This window comes from Centruroides vittatus, unplaced genomic scaffold (assembly GCF_030686945.1).
Source record: "Centruroides vittatus isolate TY-2023 unplaced genomic scaffold, ASM3068694v2 scaffold_861, whole genome shotgun sequence".
Taxonomy (NCBI): Eukaryota; Metazoa; Arthropoda; class Arachnida; order Scorpiones; family Buthidae; genus Centruroides; species Centruroides vittatus.
The window spans coordinates 9285154-9310343 of NW_027122718.1; the positions used below are offsets into that span (position 1 = coordinate 9285154).

Genomic DNA, 25190 nt, shown 5'->3' on the forward strand with positions numbered 1-25190 from the left:
GGGGAGAAGTGTCGTTTTGCCATTCGTCACTCTTATAAACGTGGCAACTGGATTCGTTATGGAATTCCCGCAGCCAGGCGTGGTCCTCCAGTAACCAGGCAACAGTGTCACGTGGCGTACGATGTGTTAGTAATGATCCAGCAACGATGGTGACACATGGTGGTCACAACGCTTTGATGAACGGAAAGAACCTACCTTCCACACTCATATATAGATAAGTTTATATGAGTTTGGAAGATATCAACGATAATCTCATTTCTAACCATTCTTTTCTTTAAAATTCCCAAAATATTTTTAAATATTAAATATTTATTAAATAATAATAATAATAATAATAATCTTACGTCTATTATTAAGTGAAACAGCGGGCTAGTTAGAGCATTATGAATGATTTTATTCAATAATAAATTATTCAACATCGAGAAAACAACAAGCAGCAACTCAGAATTGACATTGCATAATTCTTTAAGTTAAAAAATAAAAAAAAAAACAGCACGGGAAAGTGAAAGGAAAGTTTTTAAAATTTTTATAAACTCGACAAGATGGTCCACATTTTATACATCGCTTTTCACTCGGATGTGAAGTGGATACATTATATTTATTACATCAACCCATCAAACAAATGTCGCACACCAAAGACAATCAGATCACCGTAATTATACCGAGAAGAAGTCTATATATGTAAAAATTTGACGAGCATTTTTTTCTCCCCCTCTTGCAACATATCATTCAGGTTGACGTCTTCAACATTATATGATTATCTTCTACATGCCATTGTCATAAATTGCTCATTGTCAATTCTTTATGCGCCTATATCGATGAATGAAGATCTTAATCTCTTAATCTTTTTTAGAAATTATCATCAATTTTAATAAAGTTTATCAGATAAAATAATAATAAAAATAAAAGCATACGAGCTTCTGGCTACTTATGCATAAAAGGGATGAAAAATTTCCCGTATAATCTCAGCGAAACGATGCATAACGTGTATACTTATGTATGCAAATATAACGAGCAATGAGTGAATCTTTATTATAGTAAAAATATGGATCATGAATTCATATATAAAGCGCATTAAGTAGAAATATATTGTAAAAAATTAGCAATCAATTTTGATTTGTTTTATTCGACTAATTAAGGCGAATTACGTTGAAATCATTCCACTTAATTATTTATAAAACTATATATATATATATATTGTTTTATTAAATAATGGGATGCTCGACTCGATTATATTAGTTATTAAAACACAGCATTAAAATGATTGCTAACAATTGCGAATACGCAATCAATTTAGATAAAAAAAAATAAACATAGTCAATCCAGAAAGCTCAGCGGGACATTAAGGTGGAGATCATATCCTGCGGCGACTACACTCCTCGCACATACACATACATACACACAGACACACACACACACACACAAGGGTTGAATGGAGAATATCTCAGATACGTGTCTAGCCCGGATAACCTAGCATATTCTCTGATTAAACCAAGCAATTCAATAACTTTAAGGTAAAAAAAGGAAAGAAGAATAGAGCCGACACTGTTGGGACAAGTCGACATATTTTCATATGTTTGGATAGAGAGACTTTTTTTTTTTATATTTATTTTATAACGAAAGTCTCGAACGTTTTGTCTTCCTTGCAAATGACAAGAGATGGTAAAATTTGTACGAATCAGGGGTTGATTGGTATGCGGCTCAGCTTGTGTGAATCGCTAAATCCATCCAATTTAAATGCCTTCTCACACCCAACAATCCCTGGGAGGGTTAAAATGGCTGATTACACCAAGCTTCTATACTCCCCCTCAACGATATCTTATGTACATCAACTGAAAAAGGTTGAAATGTGAGGAAAAGATCTAATGGAATTAAGGTAAAAAAAAAGAAAAAAAATCAAAAATAATAATGGTTCTTATTAGAATAAAGTAATATTCAATATTACCTTTCTAAAATATGAACATTTATTATATTTGCAACAAGCTGGAATGTTTCCTTTCAATTTTTATGAAAGTGGGATAGAGATTTAATGTAGAAGTTACAATTATCAATTGAGATAATAATGGAAAATTTAATGGAATCAATTTTATTAGATTGTCTGTTAAAGAAAATGCTTCGAAATCGGAAAATAAGAGGATGAAATTAAAAAAGAATTTTTTTTTTTTTTATTTTTCTTTTGGAAAAATCGATACAGGAGGAAAAATTAGACTATACCAGATGCCTCTTAACAATTTATATCCAACAACTTTAATCTGTATCTTTTGATACACATTTTTCTAATTAATTAATTTATATTTGATTTATTCTAACAACTGTAAACTTAATTTACTTTAAATATATATATATATTTTTTAATCAAATTATAAAGATTTTATACTATAAAATTATTAAATCAGTAAGTAAACTATGAAAGAAATAACGTGATTATTGTAGTAAATTATTAATAAAATATATTATTAAAGAAAAGGATAAACAAATGCTCGATTGTTTTTTTTTTATTATTATTATTAATAATTTACTTTGATAATTTATAAAGAAATAAACAACGTATAGTATTTATTCCCTTGATAATTTTTCTAATTATTTACTCTAATGTACGGAAAATTAAGCAATAAAATAGAATTTACTTCTTTGATAATTTACTTTATAAATAATAATAATTAATTAATTAAACTTACTAAACAGTTAAATATGTAAACAACGATTTCGTTGGTTGAAAGTTTATTAAATTATAATTTAATAAATGATTTTAAAAGCTTCTTTAGAAAAATTTGACCATTTATACAATTAAAAAATTATTATTATTATTATTATTATTATTATTGTTCTTTCTGTAGATTTTTTCCGATGTATAAACATATGATACTATGATAAAATTATCAATAAAAATAATTAAAATAAAATAGATTTTATAAGTATTTAATTACATTAAAATAATAAAGAAAAAAATAGGCCTATATTTGTATTATTTAATCTTTTAAAAAAAAAGATAAAAAAATAATAAGTTTAAGTCATAAAATATTGTTCTGCTCTTTGAAAAAAAAGAAATTAAATTTAATAAATAATGGGGAAACAAATTCAAGTCAAATATTAATTTATTAGAAAACGTTTTAAAAGTAAATATACTTAATTTAATTATTTTAATTAAAGTAAATAAACTTAAATCGCGATTTTAAAATTGCTAACGAAAGTTCCTACATAATAGTTTTATATATATATATGTATTTAATGTAGGCCACAAGAACAACAATAAAAATAACCTATAAAAATTAGAATTTTATATAATAATAATAATAGGTATTTTTAAAAATGATGAGATTTTATTTAGGAAAAATGCAGTGGAAGTAGCGTAGGGAAGGTTGAAAAGCGTAAGTTTACAACTGTTGAAGTCGAAACATCTGTTGATGACAATTTATCAAAAAATGACTCTTGTTTAAAATTAGGTGTATAAAATTTCAACTGTTTGAAAGTAAGGGCAATGATACAGAAAGAGACAAGCTCGATTGCACTCAGGGTGCTTATTGGAAACCCAAAGATCCATCAGGTTGGTAGAACCATGAGCGGCGACTGGGAAAAATTAAACGTCTATAACTTGCAACGGAACACTCTGGGACGTTGGTTCATCACAAGGGGAAGTGGGGGAGGGAATTGGACCAAGAGAGGAAAGATCGAATGTTTTTCGAACGAAGGTGGGGGAAAGGAAAGAGAATTTAAAAAAGAAGCGCGAGAGTCATTGGGGAGGGGAGGGAAGAAACAAATTTTCTCTTTCTTCCCCCGCAGTTTTATAATGAATTTTATTTCATTAAAGTTGATGGGGCGGAAAAACTCGCCCATGCCGAGACCACTTAAGAGGAAACGAGACCTATCGACGAAGCAGCTGCTAAAAACTCCAGAGCGCGCATAGTTTTGCATTTTTTAAATATTAATTCTCGTTCCCTTGGTTGCTGACTCAGGATATGAGATCGATGCCTTAATCCCCTCCAGAAAGTTAGAACTAACCCCCAAAATACGACTCGCAAGGATCACTAAGCGTTAAGTCTAAACGACTTGGGTGTAAACTAGAACGAATACCCTCAAAACGGATTAAATCCCCAGTAACAGCTTCTTAAAAAAATGAATAAAATACGTTTCAATATTCCTCATACGAAAATTCATTAACATTTAACTATATAATTCATTAACAGTAGACCTATATTGATCCCATTAATCTCCATACCTTACATACAATTTAATTAAGCGGCCTTTTACATAAATCTCTTAAATAAATATAATCCATTCTACAATCGTTTATATTTAATATGAATATTTATAATAAACAATAATTAATTTTTTTTAATTATGACACACTCTGCAGATGCAATTTACAGACTTGTAAGAGCAATATTTTTAAAGAAATATTTAACATTTTGAATTTTAAAAATGACGAGACTTGGTACAGGAGGAAAAATATAATAAACCATGCTTTAAATTTATTTATGATCAATAAATAATTATAAAATAAAAATTTAAAAGTTCGATTATCTTATTTTTAAAAGCGAAGAAATTCCGATCTAATTATCAAGTTTCAATATAATTCTGATGATAAGCTCATATATTACGGGATAAGATTATCTAAAAAATATTCTATTAAGGGATATAATTATGAATAAGAAAATTGAATTAAATCCAATTGATAACTGTTCTCAATTTATCATTACATTATTTTCCATAATTAAATTTAGAACGACTTCAGGTGGCACGAAAGGAAGTTTCGATCATTTTTTATACAAGATAGACCTATCAATTGAATTTCTTTTCGTAGTCATAAGGAAGACGATCTGCTTTCTATCAGTTCAGTTTAGAAATTCTCAAGATTTCAACCAGATACCCCCCATTAAACTCATTTTCTCCTACTTTATACAAGCTCCTCCTACCCTAAATTAAAATGCATATCTGTTGGAAAGACCACCATCTGCAGCCTGCCTGACGTTCAAAATATCATTTCAGTAAGATCGAAATGTTTGCTAAATGAATGTATCGGTATGCATTACATAACCATTACAGCCATCTTGCTTTAAGCCAGCAATGTATTTGCATAAAGCTCTTAAGCCGCTTCAACTGTGATATCTTGAGACATCATCTTTAGCGAAACGTGCTATCAATAATTACATAGTTAAGGGAAGACAGTCATCAAAACATATCCGAAAATAACCTCTTATTTTTTTCCTTCTTCTTCTGTTCTTTTTAAATTCCCTCCTTTTATTTTTTACTTAGGACATGGCAAAAACTGTTGCCTCAGACAACAGAAAGTCATTAGCATATATAGGTTCTCACCTTTATCCTAAACTAATTCCCTTTAAATTATCAATTTTTCTGGATATTTTAAACCATTTTTCAAATTTACATGATTATTCTTCGTTAATTTATGCCAAACTTGAGAAGTTTACGAGGATACGGTATAAGTCATCTTGCCCCAATTTCAGTGGGGAGTGATTTTTACAAATTTAGAAGTTTTATCTTCATAATGTCTAATTTATAAGTTACCACTCGCTTTAGCAATGTTAAATTCAATTTCTAATACTGGCTAATTTATAAAATTTTATATATTTTAACGTCTGGTGCCAACTTAAACACGTAACAAATCCTTAATTATAATAATTATGTTTGCAGAAAATCAATTCAACTCTTACAAAACATCTTTTCCTCTCTTTTTTTTTGGCGAGATTTGGACTAAATTTCTCGGGTTTGGTTTGTTTTGATGTCCAATTATTTCTACTTCATGAGATATCTCCCGACTACCTAAAACTACTGTCTTTTGTCATTTTGTATTCACTGTTACTACTGCTGCCAGGGATTTGGGTATTTGCTGAATCCCAGCTGGTCCTGACCGCTGCAGCCACCTGCCCCAACCCTCTGAGCCCATGTTTCAGAAGAGGAACCATTGGGACTATCAATGACATTATTGATTTTGTTTCCCTCTGTATATGCAGTTAAACTTTTCGTGTCGTAAACTCTGTAACATACTTAGAAAAATGTTACTGATTTAACGAACAAAAATCCTGTTGATTATCTTTTCACAATATCTTCTACCGAATAGGGTATATAAATTATTTAAATACGAAATAAAGTAGAGATTTACTTCCGATTTACATCATTTGTTTGAAATTTTATTAATCCTCTTCAAAATAATTACATTTATGGAAAGAAATCATTCAAAATAGATCTTTTTTTAAAAAAAGAAATCATAATTTACTTTAGAATAGATTATAATTAAATAAAATAATTTAAAAACAAAATCTTTTTTGATTTAGGTTAGAAAGCAAAGTTGATTAATTAAGTACAGCTCCCATTCCTCCAAGGAATCTCGTCAGGGATGCGTAAACTACAAATAACGTAACCATCATTAGTGTTATCAGACAGTGTACTGCATCCCTATTGACCAGACGCCCGATTTCATTTCGTCAAGTCAGGATAGGGAAAATCCTCTATGGACTCATAGTCACGGACACGTGGCTAAGGCCCACCCCATTACTTACAGCTAGGAGGGACGATGTAATGTGATTAGTTTACGTTGGCACACTTCTAAGGTTCGGGCCACTTCTTGCTCACAAGCACACGTTTAATACGGTATACGTTAAACACAGCTGTATATAAGCTTGTAAAATTGATAATTTAAAGAAAGTAGTTAAAATTATTGTAATTTTATCTAATATTAAATAAATAAACTGTGTATTTTTAGAGAGAAAAAAGTAAAAAATAAAAAAATTATTCGATCTGTTGTTAAACTATTTGATCTTATCCGCCAATCCCCTAGACGAGAAAGTTTTCTGTACGAGATATTGTGAAATATTATCAAATGCCAAGTCGAAACGGATGATATCTTGCCGAAAATAAAAATAAAAATAATATTTTTCGATAAAGACTCTAAAAACTCTATATAGAAAACTATAAAGAAAAATTGTAAGCAAATAGATAAAGCCAAAGAGGATAAATAAATACCAGATTTTATAATAAAATTAAAAGATTATTACAAAAATATAATATTTATTCATTAACAATAGGGGCCTAATTATTGAACAGCAAGCATCCTTCGAAATGATTAAATCTCCATCGTATTTTAGAGTTTATAATTCTTAATTCAGTAATTACAATTGGTTAAATTGTAAAGGATTAATCTGAATTAAATGAAATATTCAGCAAAAGTGAATAATATTACATAAAAAGTAAAAGACGAAGTGATTTTTTAAGAGGGGCGTTACGGAAGAAAAACTAGTCACCCCCTTAATTAAGATAATAAATGAATTAAAATGGCGTTAGAAAATTTGAATTTATAAAATAATCCGAACGAATTAATCTAGTTAAATGTCCATGGTGTAATTTTTTTCTTCGTATTATTATTTTCAGGTGAAAGGAACAAGTATTGTAAGTAGTGTACAGTAGCATGTGCATGATTGATTATTCCAGGTGAGATGGAGACTAGTATTATCGGACTCGAACATTTCCCATTTCGTTCATCGTCGTTCCGTCGCACTGAAAGCGAAACGATAACGACGCCATAAACGGGTGTAATATTTAAAGTTTGTAATAAGAAGATTACAGCTGTCAGTGGGTAAAATTTCACCCCGACGTATGGTTCCTTCTTATCTAAGTATGCACCCAACACTGGTCCCTATAGAAGGCAAAGACGTGGAAACAAGGTGGCCTCGTCAAATTTCGGTGGACGGGGAGGGGTTAATCCGGATAATCCTTAGCGTCGGTAATCCGTCAGGCTCTGCGTCACGAAACACTGACAGCGTCAGACGTCCAAATTAACGCACTCGTAGATAGCGTCAAGCGTTACGGAAGCTTGCTTCTTTCTTCTTTCTTTCTTCTCTCTAGTCGTCTTTTAAAATTTCAAATAAGCTTCGCTATTAATCTTTAACGGCGTGTCTGTCTGTAGTTTTATCTCTCGGCTCAGGTCCTATGTCGTGGAACTCTTAAAAGAAGGAATGTTTTAGCATGTTGTTCGGTCTAATTCTCTTCTTCTCACCCTCCCCCTTCTGATAAGTATACGGACAAGACCAAACAAATTGCTTTCTTTACCTAACACCTGCATCGTTTTAGAGAATAAAACGTCTGCACATCGGATAATATTGCCAGACACGTTATTTTTCTGTTACCATTGATTGAAATCGTAAGCTAATCTTTATGAGTGATGCCAAAGCCTTGGAATATTGGGTAGAAATCGAAATGATTTATGTTGTGTAATAAGTCAGCCAGTGAATTAATAAACTGAAAATACAAACCGTCCGACATATAAATTATAAGTACACTTAAAATCTAAAGAACAACCCGTAAGGAACACTTAAAACCTAAAGAACACATCTCGAAATTTGAAGAACATCGACCTAAAGGAATATTTCAAATCTGAAGAACATAGATTTTTAAAATAACATAAATTTGAAAGTTGAATAAACTTTTACAAGCGAAGATAAGCAAAGCAATTGGTATGTCAACGAAAGACACGAGTAATATCCTGTGTTTAGTACCTTTATACGAGTGAACGTATAGTTTAGGTTATACACAAGAGTTCACATCTCAGTTGTTATTTATCTGTTAAGCAATTATTTAGATAGAAGTAGTTTGCGAGAATCTTTCCATTCTCTCGGATAGGATTAAAAATTAGAAATTCTGTAATATGGAGGATAACAGACTCGAGACTCTGTTTGAACGGGTCATAAATTTACAGAACGAACACCCAATTTACCAAAAGAGATATGATTATCTTCTGTCTTAATTAATCTGGAGGAAGTACAAAATAAACCCATTATACGTAGGCGTAGGTCAGTGTGAAAGAAACGGACCGTCCAGGGTTGTATTTTTGAGTTCAAGGCCATTATTCTCCAGGTGAGAGAAATTTTAAGGACGCACCTGCACAATGTCAACTTAGTCGTTACGGGATTGAGGGGCGATGTCCTTGACATTTCTATGGACATAGTGCGGCTGTTGTGATTAGATGCAGCGAGTTGGAGGACTACCTTTAGGCTGACACAAATAACGAGGGGCGGACATGTGAGCAGAACCACAGACCTACCCTTTTAAGTTGCGATAAGAAAAAAGCCAGTTGTTAGTAAATTTCGTTGAATAAAGTACTCGAACACGCATAGAACCCGAACATCTTAAGGAAATTCTTTACAGTAAATAAAAAAATAATAATAATAGTCAAAATTTGCAACAGGTTCTTATTTAAAATTCTAAAATCAGATGGAAAAAACAAACCGGACGAAATCTTTATCAATTCTGAAAATTGCAATTAAGAAATGCAAATGGCACAGGTGCCTGAGCCTATTGAAGATTCTTTCGCGGTTCAACAAGAAACATTTTATAAGTGTTAACATATTTTTTATAGTTCTTAAAGTAATTAAATGAATAGCAATTTATCAGTATATTTACACAAAGCACTTATAATTTGACAATAATCACGAACGAGTCGAGGAGTTTACATTTAGAAAAATCATGTTAAAAAATCATAAAAAGATGCTATCAAATTCTTATTACTTGCAATAATACCATTACTCGTTCCTCTTTAGATAACAAATTACTCGCTTGTAATACAAATTTTTATATAAAAAATAAAAAATAAATAAATTTCCTTATAAAAATAAAAGATAAGAAAGCAAGGAATGTATTGCATATGTTTAAACAATTAAGAACAATTTATTATAATAGTAAGAATGAGATTTCAATTTACACTTCATTTAATCTTCACGACATTAGTAAATATCACACTTCAAGTAATAATTTAATGAACGTCTTAGGCATTGACGTTGGTACGGAGGGGTATAAAGTAATAAGGCTTAACGGATAGGCATGAAATTAAGCAAAATTGTTGATAACCGACAATAGAAATACCAAAGTGTCTGCGGATAGGAAAGAAAAATCTTGCAAGGTGAACAAGGATTGGTTGTCTCGTAGCACAACACTACGATTTCTCGGAACAGTTTCTGAACGACGAGAAAAATAGGCGGAGGCAGGTCCGGAGTGGGAGGGACGAGCAGGAATATATGTCCGTTATATCCGGACCGGTTAGGGTCTATCGTCATTAGGTACAGCTTCGGGGGTGCCTTTGTCTCTGTAACCACGTCGACATTTTAATTATCCTTAGGAATGTATTCTTTTATTGACCTCTCCTCCCCTCGGTTCGCTACACAAATCGAAAATACTTTACTACTTTTCAAATTGTTCCCATTAAGACCCACACTTTTACGCTTTACAATACTAAGCAAACTAGTTTATTGCACTCTTTATTGCACTCTAATCGCTTATCGAAAGCACAAATTTGTATAAAATCGCCTAATTATTAATTAATTAATTAATTTAAAAATTAAATTTATACAAATTATTAAGCAATAATAATTAAGGCATATTTACGCGTATTTTAAGCAAATATTTCTGTATTTTTTACTATTAAATCTCACGCATCAATGGGATCAAGGGGATTAAACATCAAAGCTGTGTTTGCTATAATAAAATGTTACGTTTTATCATTTGCAAAAGATATCGAAGTTTATAATTATGTTTCGTTTTTGCATTAAATTCATTTTTAAAATGAATTACTCTGTATAATAGTTACGTCAGAAACGAGATAAATCACTCCTGTATTGCTCGAGGTTTAGGTATAGAGTGCAGCTTTCGAAGAGTTTCGCGTGTAACAACAGACCCAGGAATTCTTAGAGGGGGCAGAAAGGAAACAATATACCTTACAAAATTTTTTTACTACTTGAAATACCTGGCTTTACTCTGAAAAAGCCGTCAGAAGGGGGATGCAGTTGCTCCCTGCGCACCCCCTAAATCTACCCCTCGATCTTAAGTAACTTAGTTTATTTGTATCTAGTTTTAGGTATTATTAAATATGATAATCACTTAAAGTTTAGGTGCTAGAAAACATGGCACATGGGGACTAGAAGGTTACTAAAATAAATAAACAACAAGATGTATAACATACAATTTTTTGATAATAAAAGAAAACAGTAAGAATCACTGGTAAAATTTGAATAAAAGATAAATCAAGAGGTATCGTTTTATGCGTTAAAACTATAGGACAAAAAGGAATCAATTAATTAAACGATAACAAAACAGGATATTCTACTCGTGTGTAGTAGTTCATTTAGAAGAACTAGTTAAAAGTGAGGTTAAATACCTGAAGGCTTTGAATCGAACAAGTTCCGGCATATATAGGTATACAGTAGAGCACCGGTCACATTTATGAAATATGATCTAGTGTAAAGCAGCACATAGACTCATACATGCCTGCGGGGTTGATAGACAATCAGGGGAGAACTCTGCATGTGTAGGCTTACGTCTACCAGTCAATAAACTCATTAGGGCATACCATTATTGTAGGTTATGATAGAAAGTTAAGCCATTGCTTGTCTTGTGGGGTAAGTTGAAGAGGTGGTCATTGGCATTACATTCGACAACCTGGTTGTATAAAAACTGATTTAAAATATCGTTCCCATAATTTACTTTCGCTTAATAGGTTTGTATAGGGATGCCGTAACGAAAATTTAGAACATTACGTACCGCATAAAGAATCAATTTTATATTTAATTAATAGGCCTAGCTGCATACAATTGATTTAAGTTTCGAATACGATGCCTGTGCCTAATAATATATTTTATTTACGTTATACCGTATGAGGAATGTCGGTGATGCCCCGGGTGACTTTTATAGAGGTTGAGTAAGTTTTTTAATGTAACGTTTTTACGTTTATGACGATAACTTTCGCCATTTATGGATTTATTTCGCTCGCGATCCGTATTAGGAGTGACGTGAAGACAAAGATCGTTTGTTGCATCACGAGACGAGTTTACTGATAACCGATAATACTAATTAGTGTGCACGTTTGATCTATCGGTTAAGTAGGATGCTAGCACCGCTAATTGCGATCACAAGGCGAAGTAAATAAGTGAATTTACCTAAAGATAACTTTAACGAGTGGATAGAACAATGCATTTTCGAATTGTGTATTTAAGACAGTCGAAAGTGGAATTTAATTCCTGGCTTACAGAGATTTTTATACTGTTAAAAAACTAATAATTTTAATTAATGTTATTGATTAAAATTTAAATAAAACTATCTGGTCGTTTTTAAAATAAATAAACGGATAAAATTCAAGCGTAAATAAAGTACTTATAACACCTATTTAATAGTGTTTCCTATGGCCAGTTAACCAATAGTCGCGTAGTCGAGTCAATTTATTGCCTGTAAATGTCCCGAAGGAATATCTCCATCATATTTAATACTGTTTTTTTGTGTAAGTCTACCGTAGATCTTACGCGATATGCAGAAAGATTATTTTGACGAGGGTCAGTTATGGCCAAAAAGAGTTGTTTGAATGGCGGGTCAACCAGAAAGACACTAGTATCGATCCAGATATAGATCTTGATAAGGGGGAGGTTGTTTCTATCATCATCTACAATAGCTAAGAAACGTGAAAGGGCCCGGCACTCCCTCACGCTCTTTGCAACAGGTGTCATATTTCATCCTTTATCTGACAGTTCACTTTCACGACGTGCGCCACGCGTGACACACAACGCTACGGTAATCATACTTGTCTGTCATTACGGGTACTGGAATTCCTAAATATATCACGTGACTCGAGTGGGAAAACATCTATCGGCGTTTGTAAAAGAAGCAGATTAAATGACTTTAGAGTTCATAGGTCAAGTATGACCATGTTGAAAACGCCGCTAGTAAGCTTTTGATATATAAAAGCGGTTTGTATTCTGATGGGAGTGGTAGTGAAAACATTCTATAAAGAATAATGTTAGTTTGATGTTGATCACTTTCACGCTACACTCTAGGAAATTTCCAGATAGACGTGGGAAGAACAAAGCTTTTTTAGATGAAAACATCGTTACGCTACTATATATTTTTATCAATAAAACTAGCACTAGTGAATAACTTCTAAAGAGGTACTGTGTAAAGTTTTTTAATACACGTTTTCTTTTCTATAATTGCAATTTGTAAGAGTGTAAAGCGCAATTATTCGAACACTTAATTACGATTACACAAATAAATTCACGACGCTATTTCTTTTTTGTTTTCCTGATAGTTCTCATTGTTTTGCTTTAGAACCGATTATAATTAAACTGACAGAAACAATGTCAAAAATAAGTGGCCGCGTCAATTCTCAGTTGTATAGCAACAAAGAATCTGACAATAATAGTTGCAGACACTTCGACGTTAGCGTAATGAAGTCTGAAAACCCTTCAGTCAGGTCGGGGTGTCGACACGTGCTGGTGTCGAGTTTCGTGGCTACGTGGTCCCTAAGCTAACCTCCCAACCCCACCCGGAACCTCCTGTCAAAACATAGCAATTTCTCCCACCTGCTTCGCCAAGCTGAATTTTGTCAACAGAATCTTGACCCCAATGCCAATTCTTCGACATGAATTCACATTTAAGAAAGAAACATGATTATTGTTCTTATTCTATAGCACTAACGAGATAGACCAGTCTTTCTTTCAGTAGTTCAAACTCAAATAAAAGCAAACTACATCACTTCCCCCCCTTTAAATTAATTTAAAATATACACCTATTTTACAAGCAATTTTCTATTGTCTACACTTTATATTTTCATATGCAAATCGTTGATATTCGAGCCATATAATGGCCTAAAAATTCAACATTAGCATCAATTGTGATGCATCAAATTATATGTTGCTCGTTTTTTCCCTGTTTTCAAAATTAAACAAACAGCTCGGGGGTATGCAACATGTAATTTTAAACAATACCAAATCAATCATTTTAATGTAATCAAATTAATGATATAATTAAATTTCAAAATTCGATTCTTCATCCTCTTGTCACTCATAGAAAAAAAAAAAAAAATACAGTTCTTTGAACATAAACAATCATTTATCTACACAAAAATTGAAAAACATACTTAAACCTTTATGCGTGGACCTACCTAGAACTGTTATCTATATAAATTTCTACACAATAGGGTGAATAATAGGGGTGTAAAGTTAAAAATTGAAGAATTAAACAACCATTCTACCGAAGAAAACAAGAACTTTAGCACAAAGCGTGAAGGAAAAGAAAAATCTTCTTATCTTATCGGTGGTAGTATTTTACAGTTCGTCTCAATTTACACCCACATAGAGTTGATCTTACTGAGGGATATTACACAGAACGCACCAATTATTTGTCGAGTTGAACAAACACCAGTTATCGTCACACACTTCTTTATCAGAACCAATTATTTCAAACATCATTACTGTCGGATCCCGGAAACATTTTAAGTCCTATCAAATTATTAACTTTATCTACAATCGAAAATTATTGTTTTATGAATTATATATATAAAAAAGAAATAAATAAGTGAAATATCATTATTATTTAAAAAATGCTACTATTTACGTTAATATTTTATTTGTAAAAAATTGAAATATTTCATCGTGTTTATTGTTAATTTCTATACATTAATATGAGAGGAATACAAAGAAAGTTTGTTTTATTTGATCATAAATTGGATTTTTTAATATAATTTTACACAAAAACAGAATAAAAATTTGTAATATAGTAAGTGTTGGTACTCCATCTTTTTTAGTTTCCACAAATCTTACACAAATAGACAGACGAACATACGGAAGATAAAGTATAAAATTTCAACTCGAATTCTTTTAATTTTTAAACCTTACAGACAGACAAAACGGATATAAAAAGAAAACAAAATCTCAACTGCAATACCTCCTTTAGTTTCCGACAAATCTAGCGGATATACAAACAGACAAACGGACAAAAAATAAAACGAATATAAAATCTCGACTCTTTACCTTCCAAGAAATCTCACAACCACACAAAATTAATACGTAAATCTACTTTTAAACAATTCCTAATTAATATTATAATAGTGCATCTTAATTTTGAATCTTTATTAATTAAAAAAATAAATAAAATAGAAATCGTTATAACAATTTTATACAACGTTTCGCATTGGAAAACGTTAGATATAGGCCACAATATTAAAAAAAAATTAAATAAATAACAAAAGAGTACAGACACACACACTCTCTCTCTCTTCTTTTGATTAATCTAAAATAATTTAATCGTGGTTAAGACGTTGCTTTAGTTGAATGAGAAGGGAGAGAGAGAGAGAGAGAGAGATAAGAAACAATGTTCTGAATATTTAAGGTAAGAATCTGGAATGAAACAAAGATGAATAACAGCAAGATTGCTTTCTCTTGTTTACTCTATTGATAATTTCTTCCGGTTCTTTCTAATACTTTATTACCACGTAGAATATTAAGTTACAGATCAGGTGAATGGCCACTACAATAATATAATTAAAGAAAAAAAAATTAATACAGACAAAAGAACAATTGATAAATTCTATAGTCTATTATTAATAAGAATATTACGCTTTTTGAATAATTTAAAATTCTATAAACAATAAAAGTTTATCGATTTGTAAAGTCGAAATCAATTAAATACGTGAATGCAATTTTAATCCTTCTTTATTGACATTACAATTAAGTCTTACAATTAAACAATCGTTACAAATTTATATGTTGATGAAAAGGAAGAAAATTATAATCGTTTAATTAATACGAATTTATATATATATATTTTTTTTAAATGCACAAATTTGGCTATTTTAAAGTCAATTTTGTGTTAAGTAAAGGGAATTTAAAGCATGCATTTATTCCTTTTTTTTGCACTGTAAACAGCCGAGTTTATATTTAATTAGAATTTAAATTTATAAAGATTTTTACAATAAATTGATAAAAATACAAAAATTAAACATATTTTAGCGATAATTTATCTTAGAAAAAAAATGATCAAATCGTTGGAAAATAATTATAGAAATTAACGTAAAGTTGTGCAAATTTTAAACCAAATTTAATTAATTAAAACTTGTAAAATTTAACTTATAAATAAATTAATAATTATGTAGTAGATTTACGCAAATCATTTTCTATAGGCCTGATATGTAGTATCATATCAAAGTTATAAATATAGAATTAAGATAAAAATTAAGAATTCAGTGTCAAAAATATAATATAATTAATAAGTACGTAATCACTTTAAAAATATTAAAAACAAAAAGATTATCTTGTATACGTTTTTAATACCTTATCTTAAAAGCTAATAAAATAAAGGATTTCTTACAACTTTATCCATTTATTCTTAAAATAAAGTTATAAAATACTTTCTAACTATAGGCCTAGAGCAGCGAGTATTATGGAATAAACAATAAAATATCGACATTACTCTAATTTAAGCAATAATATATCAACTACACGACTATAATAATACATTTTTAAGTATATAGAATCAATTTAGCTTGGTTTAAGCAAAGTTTCCCCATGTAATTACTCGAATAAGAACATATAAAAGATAAATTAAAGCTGTCGAGTATGGATAAAATAATATCCTGTAAGATATTTACAAAACGATACGAAGATGAGAGCAATCTTTGATCTAAGAAACAAGCTAACTTCTGTACGAAGTGATAAAACTACATAAAAATCAAAACATCATAGCTTAATGGCACATTATCCATCACTTTCTTTATATTAGATATCGGTAAATATTACACATTTATTTTATTTAATCTATCTAAATTTTATTCTATTAAAATTTTTCCATATTTTAATCTTCTTTTCCTATTCTTTACCTCTCGCCAACGTAAAAAATAAACGTGTTATTATTCTACACTGCAAAAGATTTATGGTTAGGCAATAGATTAAAAATTATAATAATTCTTATAAAATTAAATAAATAATAAAGAACATTTAAAGGAGAAAATTTTAAGTCAGAAATAGAATCCTTAAAGATAACGAAGAGTAAACTCCAGGACTATATTTAGCATTTATACGGAGAAGAATGCAAATGAATAGCAAAGATATGGTCGACCTCATGCTGTAGATTCGTAGAAATAACTAAATAGTGAATTTACAGCAGATATATTCATAGTTAAATATAGCTATAAGTGTTTTTTATAGATTTACATCTAAGAATCAGTAGCATCTACAGCTACATATTCTTAATTGTAGATTTAAATGTCTACACTTAACTCTAGCTAAAACGTCTATAACTGAATTTGTGAGTAAAATATAGGTTAATTCTATATCTTATATTTAATTTATATGTTATACAACTCTATAGTTAGCATATTTAGGGACAAATCTAGACTTTACAGCTATAAATTCGCTTCAAAAACAACAGAGATTCATCAATTGTATTCTATAAAGACATAATTATAAATAAAATTAAATAGTTTATTTTAATCATAATAATTTTATTGTTTATATAGCACTAGATATTTTATATTTATTCAATCTTACTTTTGATTAAGTGATATCTGAAAGGCCTATAAGTGCTTATAAAATTAGAAAATTTTAATATCATCAGATGCTAGAAATTCGAGAAAAACCTTTTAAAAATCACATTCAAATACTTAAAAACGTAATAAGTTTTCCAGTTTTTACTCCTAGAAATTATTCCTCGATCATTTCCTTATTAAACAATTAAATAATTTATATTCAATAATAATAATAGATAGATCCGTCTCGAATATATGTCTTCAAGGACGGATGTTTTAGTATATTTAAATAGAATATAAAATTTTTATCAGAATCACAATTAATTTACTAGATATATCCACTTTATATAGTACTGTAAACAGTGCATCAGGAGGTCACGAGTTGATGGTTAGGACAATGTCTGTTTGTCGGTGCCTTTCTGAGGACAAGCTGGCTAACAACACACGTGTCACTTATCTGTCGGAAAATGGTTCTCAGACACCACTCCAGATTGTGACCGACCACTTTATTGGGTTCCAGTTAAGTTTATTATCTATATAGCAACTCTATTGGTATCCTGCGGTATCCTTTGTGTGTCGTGCCAGCTTTACCCTTACATTTTGCAGGTTCGTCTTCCCCGGTGGTCGAAAAACAGACACAGAACTGTGACGTTTGGCTTGTCTATCACTAAGCTCTACACCGATACAAAATGGAAATTCAGTTTAGAAAATTTTAAATATATGTAAAAAATTAATAGATATATTTTATGCGACTTATAATTTACGTAGAAACGTTTAATATTCGAGTAAATGTCATGAAGTTTTAGGCAGAAAAATAAGCCATTTTTTTAAATTTGGGTTATAATATTGTACTTGTAACGTTAATTGAATAAATAAGAGATAAATGAAAAATTTATCTTTATCCGAGTATTAAATAACGGACGTTACACTTACTGTTGAAAGTGTGATGCAAAGGAGTAATATGATGTACAGTACAGACGATAAATATTTTTAATGGTAAACACAAGTTTTAATAAAGAAAAGCTCTGAAAAGTAGCCTATTATTATCAATTTTGCTTACATGTTTTTATACTTTAAAGATGTATTGTGTGTTGTATGCGGAATTTCTGCCCCAGTGGCCGAGTAAAGAAGTGGAAGCAATGGAAATGAGCGTTTTTATGTCATAGGGTCATACCGATGTCAACCGAGTGTAACTTCATCAGATCGGGATAGAAAGACGTCATTTACAGAGGATGACAATACGGCATAAAAATGCCCATCCGGATGAACGGAATATTATAAAAACGGTTTCCCAAAAGAGACACCGACGGGAACGAAGTTCAGTTACCGTTCATGCATCACGTGATTGACCCAGGTCATTCGGGGTCCAGCTGGAGGATGACAAGCCGTGGGACAATAGCCGTAGTACATCAACCCTCCTCCCCTTTCTAAGTGGTCCCTGTCAGGGATGTGCCTAGGGATGGTTGCCGGCAATGATGAATATGGATGATTTCCTCGGATTCGTTGTTTCACTGAGCTCTCGCGGACAGGTAGGGGACCGTGTGAGAAATCAACACGTGGGGGACAGAGTAGTTGTTTAGGCTTACTGTCAGCAGATGGCATCACGTGACAGGGACGAACTCCGCGTGCACCACCTGGTCCCCCGCTCTTCATCGAGTATAAATAGGTCCGGTGCCCATAGTACGTCCTCCAACTTTAATCAACATGTAAATGAGATAAAGATAAGTTATTTTGTTTTCTTATTGGGTTAGTCATGATTTAACCGCGCATTGTTTCCAATTGTCAAAGTAGCATAACACCGAACCGAATTTTCAATTAGTCACTAACGATATCGTATATCTTTCGACTAGCATTGCTTTAATTGATGGACAGGAAGAATGCTACTTTCATTTTAAGCGTGTTGGCAGAAACGTGACATCAGCAGTCTCGCATGTTCACGGTCCACAGAACAGAAAGAGAAAAGTGGCGATGAAAACGTGCAAAAGTGAACTATCGTCTTAGTTGCCGTGGGGAGAGAAAGAGAGCGCATAGTACATCACTGGCTGATTCGTCCACTCAACACACAGATCCTTCTCTGGTCGGCTAAGTGAAAGTCGACGATGTGCCCCAGGGCTTAGAGAGTGCCTGTTGGAACAAAAGACGTGAATTAGTTATAAAGCGACTGCGTGAAATATGCACCAAATGGCTCTCGCAAACAACGCCTCCTCTAGGACGGTATGCTACCGTGAAAACAAATTTGGAAAATAGGAATCTGTCCCGGAGAGTTATCGATTGCTCGAAACTCCGCAGACAGAACTACTTTAGTTCTGCCGCAAGAACTTTCACTTAACTGATTCACATTCTTTAGCAAGACTTTCGCCGATTTACGAGAAAACATCGTTCTTCTCAATGCTCCTATCTGGATGAAAACAAATAATAGTGTTGAGAAAAATACTCTATATAAAATGTTAAACAATGAAAAGTAAAACGCCTGAATTATAACTACAATATAAATGGACCAGACTCGCTTTCCATAGCTTCATTTCCCTCCTTCCTCGGCCTAACTCTTCCGCAAATCGTTATAACTCCTTGCTATTATTTAGGCCTCACTTAAGTATTTTAAATCTTCTTCCGTAATTACAATTCCTATCAAAATTATTAAAAATTTTATTCTTATCAACACGACAATTATGACATTGTTTATAGAATTATTATCCACGCAATAACTCGATGCTTAATAACTAGTAAAGAATTGCTATAGTATAATACTTGGCACATAATAAATACAGAATTCCTGTGTGACATAATAAACATAGAATTCCTATAAGAGATGGTCGCACGACAACCGGTATAATTCATCGAAGATTTGATACATAATTTTAAGAAAATTAAATATTTTAAAAGCGAATAAAAGCACGATTCAGCTTTAACAAAGGACAATAATATGATTTTAGTTATTGCAAAAGATAAAATCTTTAAAAAAGTCCGTCATCTCGGAGTCTCGTAAAGTTGCATACCATATAAATCATTATAAACAAATTTTCTTTTATTGTTGCGTAAACGTCTTGTCTCTATTATTTATGTTGTCAATTAACGATTAGGACATGAACAACTATCTAAAGCTACAACTTTGATAAGACTAATTACTAAACCAACCCACATTGGATCACGTGATATGCAATGCATGCGAATGGCATGTCGTGCATGACAACTTTCTCTTCTCGCACTCTACCGCGCCTAACACAATTAAAACAGCTCGTAGGGTACAATAGGGCAGGAGTTAGTGTCACGTCTGGACGCACTAAATAGCGCAGACTATGACAAATGATGCGACTTAATAATCGTTTTAATCAGAACCTCCAGGTTACTACTTCTTTCTTTTCTTTTATTTTTTAAAAGCACAGCACCATACTGTCCACACATAAAAGAAACAAAGTCATTCTTGTACGGTACCTCTTACCAAGTTCTGTACCTACCGAATTCCGATTTAGACTCGAAAATAATGGAAAGAATGAAGACAATAACTCGGGTTTACTATGCCATAAATTATATTTCTATGATAAAAGATGCTAAATATTTAGCCTCCAGGCTTTAAATTTACGTTATTCTTCGATAAAACACGCTTAAGTTATCATTGTTTTCATTTAAAAAAAAATCAATTTTTTAAACGTATAATACATTATTATAGCACATTTTATGAGATTATCTAGACATACGAGTCTCATAGAGTCGAGTATCAATAGCTAAATCAATCATTTTAGTGTTAAATAAGTAATAGCTCGAAAACATAATTAGCCAACTCATTAAAACTTGAACACTATAAATCTTTAAACGTAATTAGAATTAACTGTTATATAATAAATATGTAAATATGCCTAAGGGTGTAAATACCAAAGGGGTGTTTTATTTAGCATATCGAATGTAAGCGAAAGGATCAATAAACCTATAGCGGGAGCAATTTTAGAGCCTTTTGAACACGTCTTTAAAGGTAAATATAGTATTAAAAAAATCAGGAAAATATTTCGTATAACATTCTAAACACATAGACTAGAGGATAATTATTAATGAATATGTAAATATGTACCGGTAACGAGTGATTGACTATGCTTTTTATATTCAAATAATCCTATAACTTAGCTTGAAAATTAAATTCTAGACCATTTTACACCAAACAGAACTAATTAAAACAACAAAAAAAATAATAATAATAATTATAAATTATTTTAATAACATATTTTTAAATCTTAAAAAAACGGGTAAAATATTAAAATTTATGTATAAAATATTAACGTTGAGAAAATTCTAACTAAGTTATTTAATTAAGCGAAAAAATAACTTTATTTTTCATTAAAATTAAATTAAAAACAAATGAAACACTCACTACATCCAATAAAAATAATGCAAACCTTAAGACAATATTAATTACAATTGTAGGCCTTAAATAAAAAAAAACTTAAAAAAATATTAAAAAATCAATTTTTATATAGAAAATATTTTAAATTATTATTATTTTCGAATAGAAGATAATTATTAATTAACTATAAAATAAAATTATGAATATAAAAGGTAGAAAACACCAATTGTTCTGCCTACATTCTGTACCATACAGTTAAGAAAACACTTCATTTAACATCAATATACATCTAATTAATAAATTTCTAAGCATATATTTATATTAGAATTCAACAATCGATAAGTCTTATCCATTTAACAAGACCAAAAAGTATAAAAATAAGCTAGGAAAAGAAGGAAAAAAAAAAAAAGAAAAAAAATGATATCTTAGAAAATGGATAAATTTAATCTAACATAATTCAGTCTAATTTTATTAAATGAACCAAAAAATTCACCGTTAATATTTAAATATATCGTCAACTAATAAAATTAAATGAGAAGCGCAATTAAATCCAAATATTTATAATTTCATTATTGGTAATGTTTCTTTTTATTTCCCAAGGAAAAAAAAAAAAAAAAGAAATAAGAAGAGAAAGAAATTGTTAGAAACGATATTTTTCTCTCGTTTTAATGAATTGCATTTTTGAAAATAAATTGTAATGTTTCCATCTGAATATTATTTGAATACATTTTTTTCTCTTCAATTCCATAAGGTTTAAAATGGGAAAAATGTTTTTCTTGTCACACAATCCAACAAGAACATTTAAAAAAAAAAAATGTATTTTTGCATGTTTTTTCTTCGTACGTGTGGTAAAATATTTTACCTCATTTCAAATTAACTACATCTAATATAATTACAGGTTGGTGTTTAAGTATATAGATAAATAGGAAGTAATTTAAGTAGGAATTGATAAGTATGAGAGATTACATTATTTTATTATATATATATATATATATATATATTTTCAATAAAATTTCGATATTAGATCCAATAGCTTTTTTAGAAAAGAAGAAATGACGGAAGGAGAGAGAAGTCTGTTTTCTGCCAACGTCACATTATTGGGGAGGCTGACAAAATTGCCCCGGTCAATCGATAGCTTATTGCTAGATATCAATCACTACAAACATTCTATTACAGCCGGGAATGAGAAAAGGATCTGGATGAACAGAAGTGTGGATTTTATTGTGTGGAATGATTGTTTTTCTTACCCGCAGAAAGTGTTCCAAGACAGATTTTCAAAAGGGGAAAAACGAAAAAAAAAAAAAATAAAAAAATCATGTTTTGTGCAATAGTCCGTCAGCCGTGATTCAAATCTTACACGATTGTTCTAGGAGGATGGCGCTTAGTAATTCCCGTATTCATCATTTCTGAGTATTTCCGACCTCTGTGCTCTCACCATCTGGCAGTACTTCATTCACATCACCGTTTAGAACTGTGACTAGCGATGCTTCGTTCCCGGAAAAATTCTCCGATATTGGGGTCCTATTCATTGTTAGCTAGTTTCCTTTCATCCAAAACAAGAAACAAGTTCATTTATCTACTCAACAAGTTCTAAACTAAATTAAAGAAACGGGAGTAATTAAAGTGATGTTTCCTCCGCTATGTTAGTGGAGGAAACATCACATATTTAAAAAGTTTTTTTAAAATAAATTGAAGTTGTCCATCATATCGAAAACTATAGAAATCCGTTGGTGAAATGAAGCAGAACAAGGGAAAACCCATGGATGAATTGAAATCATAGGGTAAAGGGAAAAATAATGCCAATTGGTTTCGACTCTATGAGGGAATGGATAAATAAATCTCTTAGCGTAATGGCAAAAATCAATTGGTGGCAGGTTTTTAAGCACGTTTGAGGTAATTTAAGCGGATATATTAGCATGTTTCATTGTTATAGTCTCACTTAGAGCCGGGTTAGAGCGTGGATGCGATGCACAAGCCCAGATCATTAGATGAACTTCTTTTCAGCTGTCTAGTGTAGAGCCCGGCATCTATTTTCTTCCATCCTTACCACTTACCGTCTTTCTTCCCCTATTCCGCTTTGTATAACCTACTGGGACTGGATGGACGCGTTCGAGAAGTTTCCGCCGCTTGTCAATTTTTCCGGCCCACACCGTTGCATAAAAAATTGATTTGCACACGGTACCAATAAATCTGTATTCCGAAATGCCTTGTCAAATTGTTCACAGGGGAGATACACATCTTCAGAGCGCGAGCTCGAAGAGATAGCGAAAAAACGTCCTCCATGAATCACAGGAGGGAAGGGGCAGTGTGTGGGTAGAGCACAACATGGCCGCCATTATTTCCCCGGTTTCTCCCCACACACACCTAAAAGGGACATTTGGAGATGCATGATAAATATAATGTAAATGGCTATTTTGAAAAATTTCTGCCTGGCAATGGTCTCCCCCGACATAATCTCACACCGGAGGATTTTTAACCGGTTCCTTGACAAATGGCTCCACGAAATGAATGCCGAAAGTCACGAACATTTCTCGGTCCGAGCTCTCGCAAGTGAAAAACGTTCGGTAATGTTAACTAGGCACCGGAGAGATCGGGCGAGAAGACGAGTCTAATGACAACAGGACCCGAAGCCTGTGTGAGTGATAGGGTGGAGGCGAGTGATGCCGCGTGCACACAAGCGATATCTGGTTGGCGGGCAACAGCATTTTTTTTTTACGAGTGGAGTTATTTATAGGCATTATCTTGTCGCATTTCATTCCGGTTGGTGTCATGTCCAACAATTATTGCTCTACACAGGAAAGTAAATATGTAAATTATGACCGAAACTCCTTTATTTACGAAGCGCTCCACTTCTTTTCGTACGGGTTTCTATACCGATTTCTATAGCGTTTAACTCTGGAAAAACTGAAACTATTAGCTCAGTTTGCTCATTTAGATCTAAATTTATAGATTCGAGCGACTTAGTTTTCTCTAGTATCACAATACATTCTACGAGAGTAATCTGTATTTAATGATGAGCCGATGATTGACTGTAATTATTAGATTATTAGGTCGGCAACCGCAGAACCGCCTTCCGAGGAGGGTATTGGACCAACCTGCTGCTTTCGGTTCGAAAATAATAATCCATTAATGCATGAATTGATGTATAATTAATTTTTCGTGTCGTACAAAACAAGTCCTCGTGTCGCAGTTTACTTCTTCTGCCAGGACTCTAACACACGACTATTAAAGTATATTCTTTTATCTTCTAGACATGTGTTGCAACATGTCTTAATGCAAGCAAGCCAAAAGCACTCTCCATTATCCGCTAATGATTTTCTCTCATTTGATGAGTCTAAATCATAGGAGGATAATGGAATGCCTACGATAAATATAAGCAGGATAACAAAATGCGTACAGTAATTTGAACAGGGCAATGAAGTCACTAGTTAAAAAGGAGTAGAGTTATGGATGCCTGTGGTAACTGTGAATAGGAGTACGGAGTGCCTATGGTAAATGAGAACGGATACTGGAATGTGTGGAAGGTATTTAAATGCCTGGCTTAGATATAGCGCATTATAACTGAAT

General features: G+C 31.7%; 2 protein-coding genes across 4 annotated transcripts in view; one reads left to right on the forward strand and one right to left on the reverse strand.

Moving 5' to 3' along the window:
• The window catches only part of LOC136989954 (zinc finger protein basonuclin-2-like), a 117883-nt gene that overhangs the window by 24175 nt on the left and 68518 nt on the right, over positions 1-25190 (reverse strand). The window lies entirely within an intron of this gene.
• The window catches only part of LOC136989963 (microcephalin-like), a 305005-nt gene that overhangs the window by 20338 nt on the left and 259477 nt on the right, over positions 1-25190 (forward strand). The gene's annotated exons all lie outside the window — the stretch shown is intronic.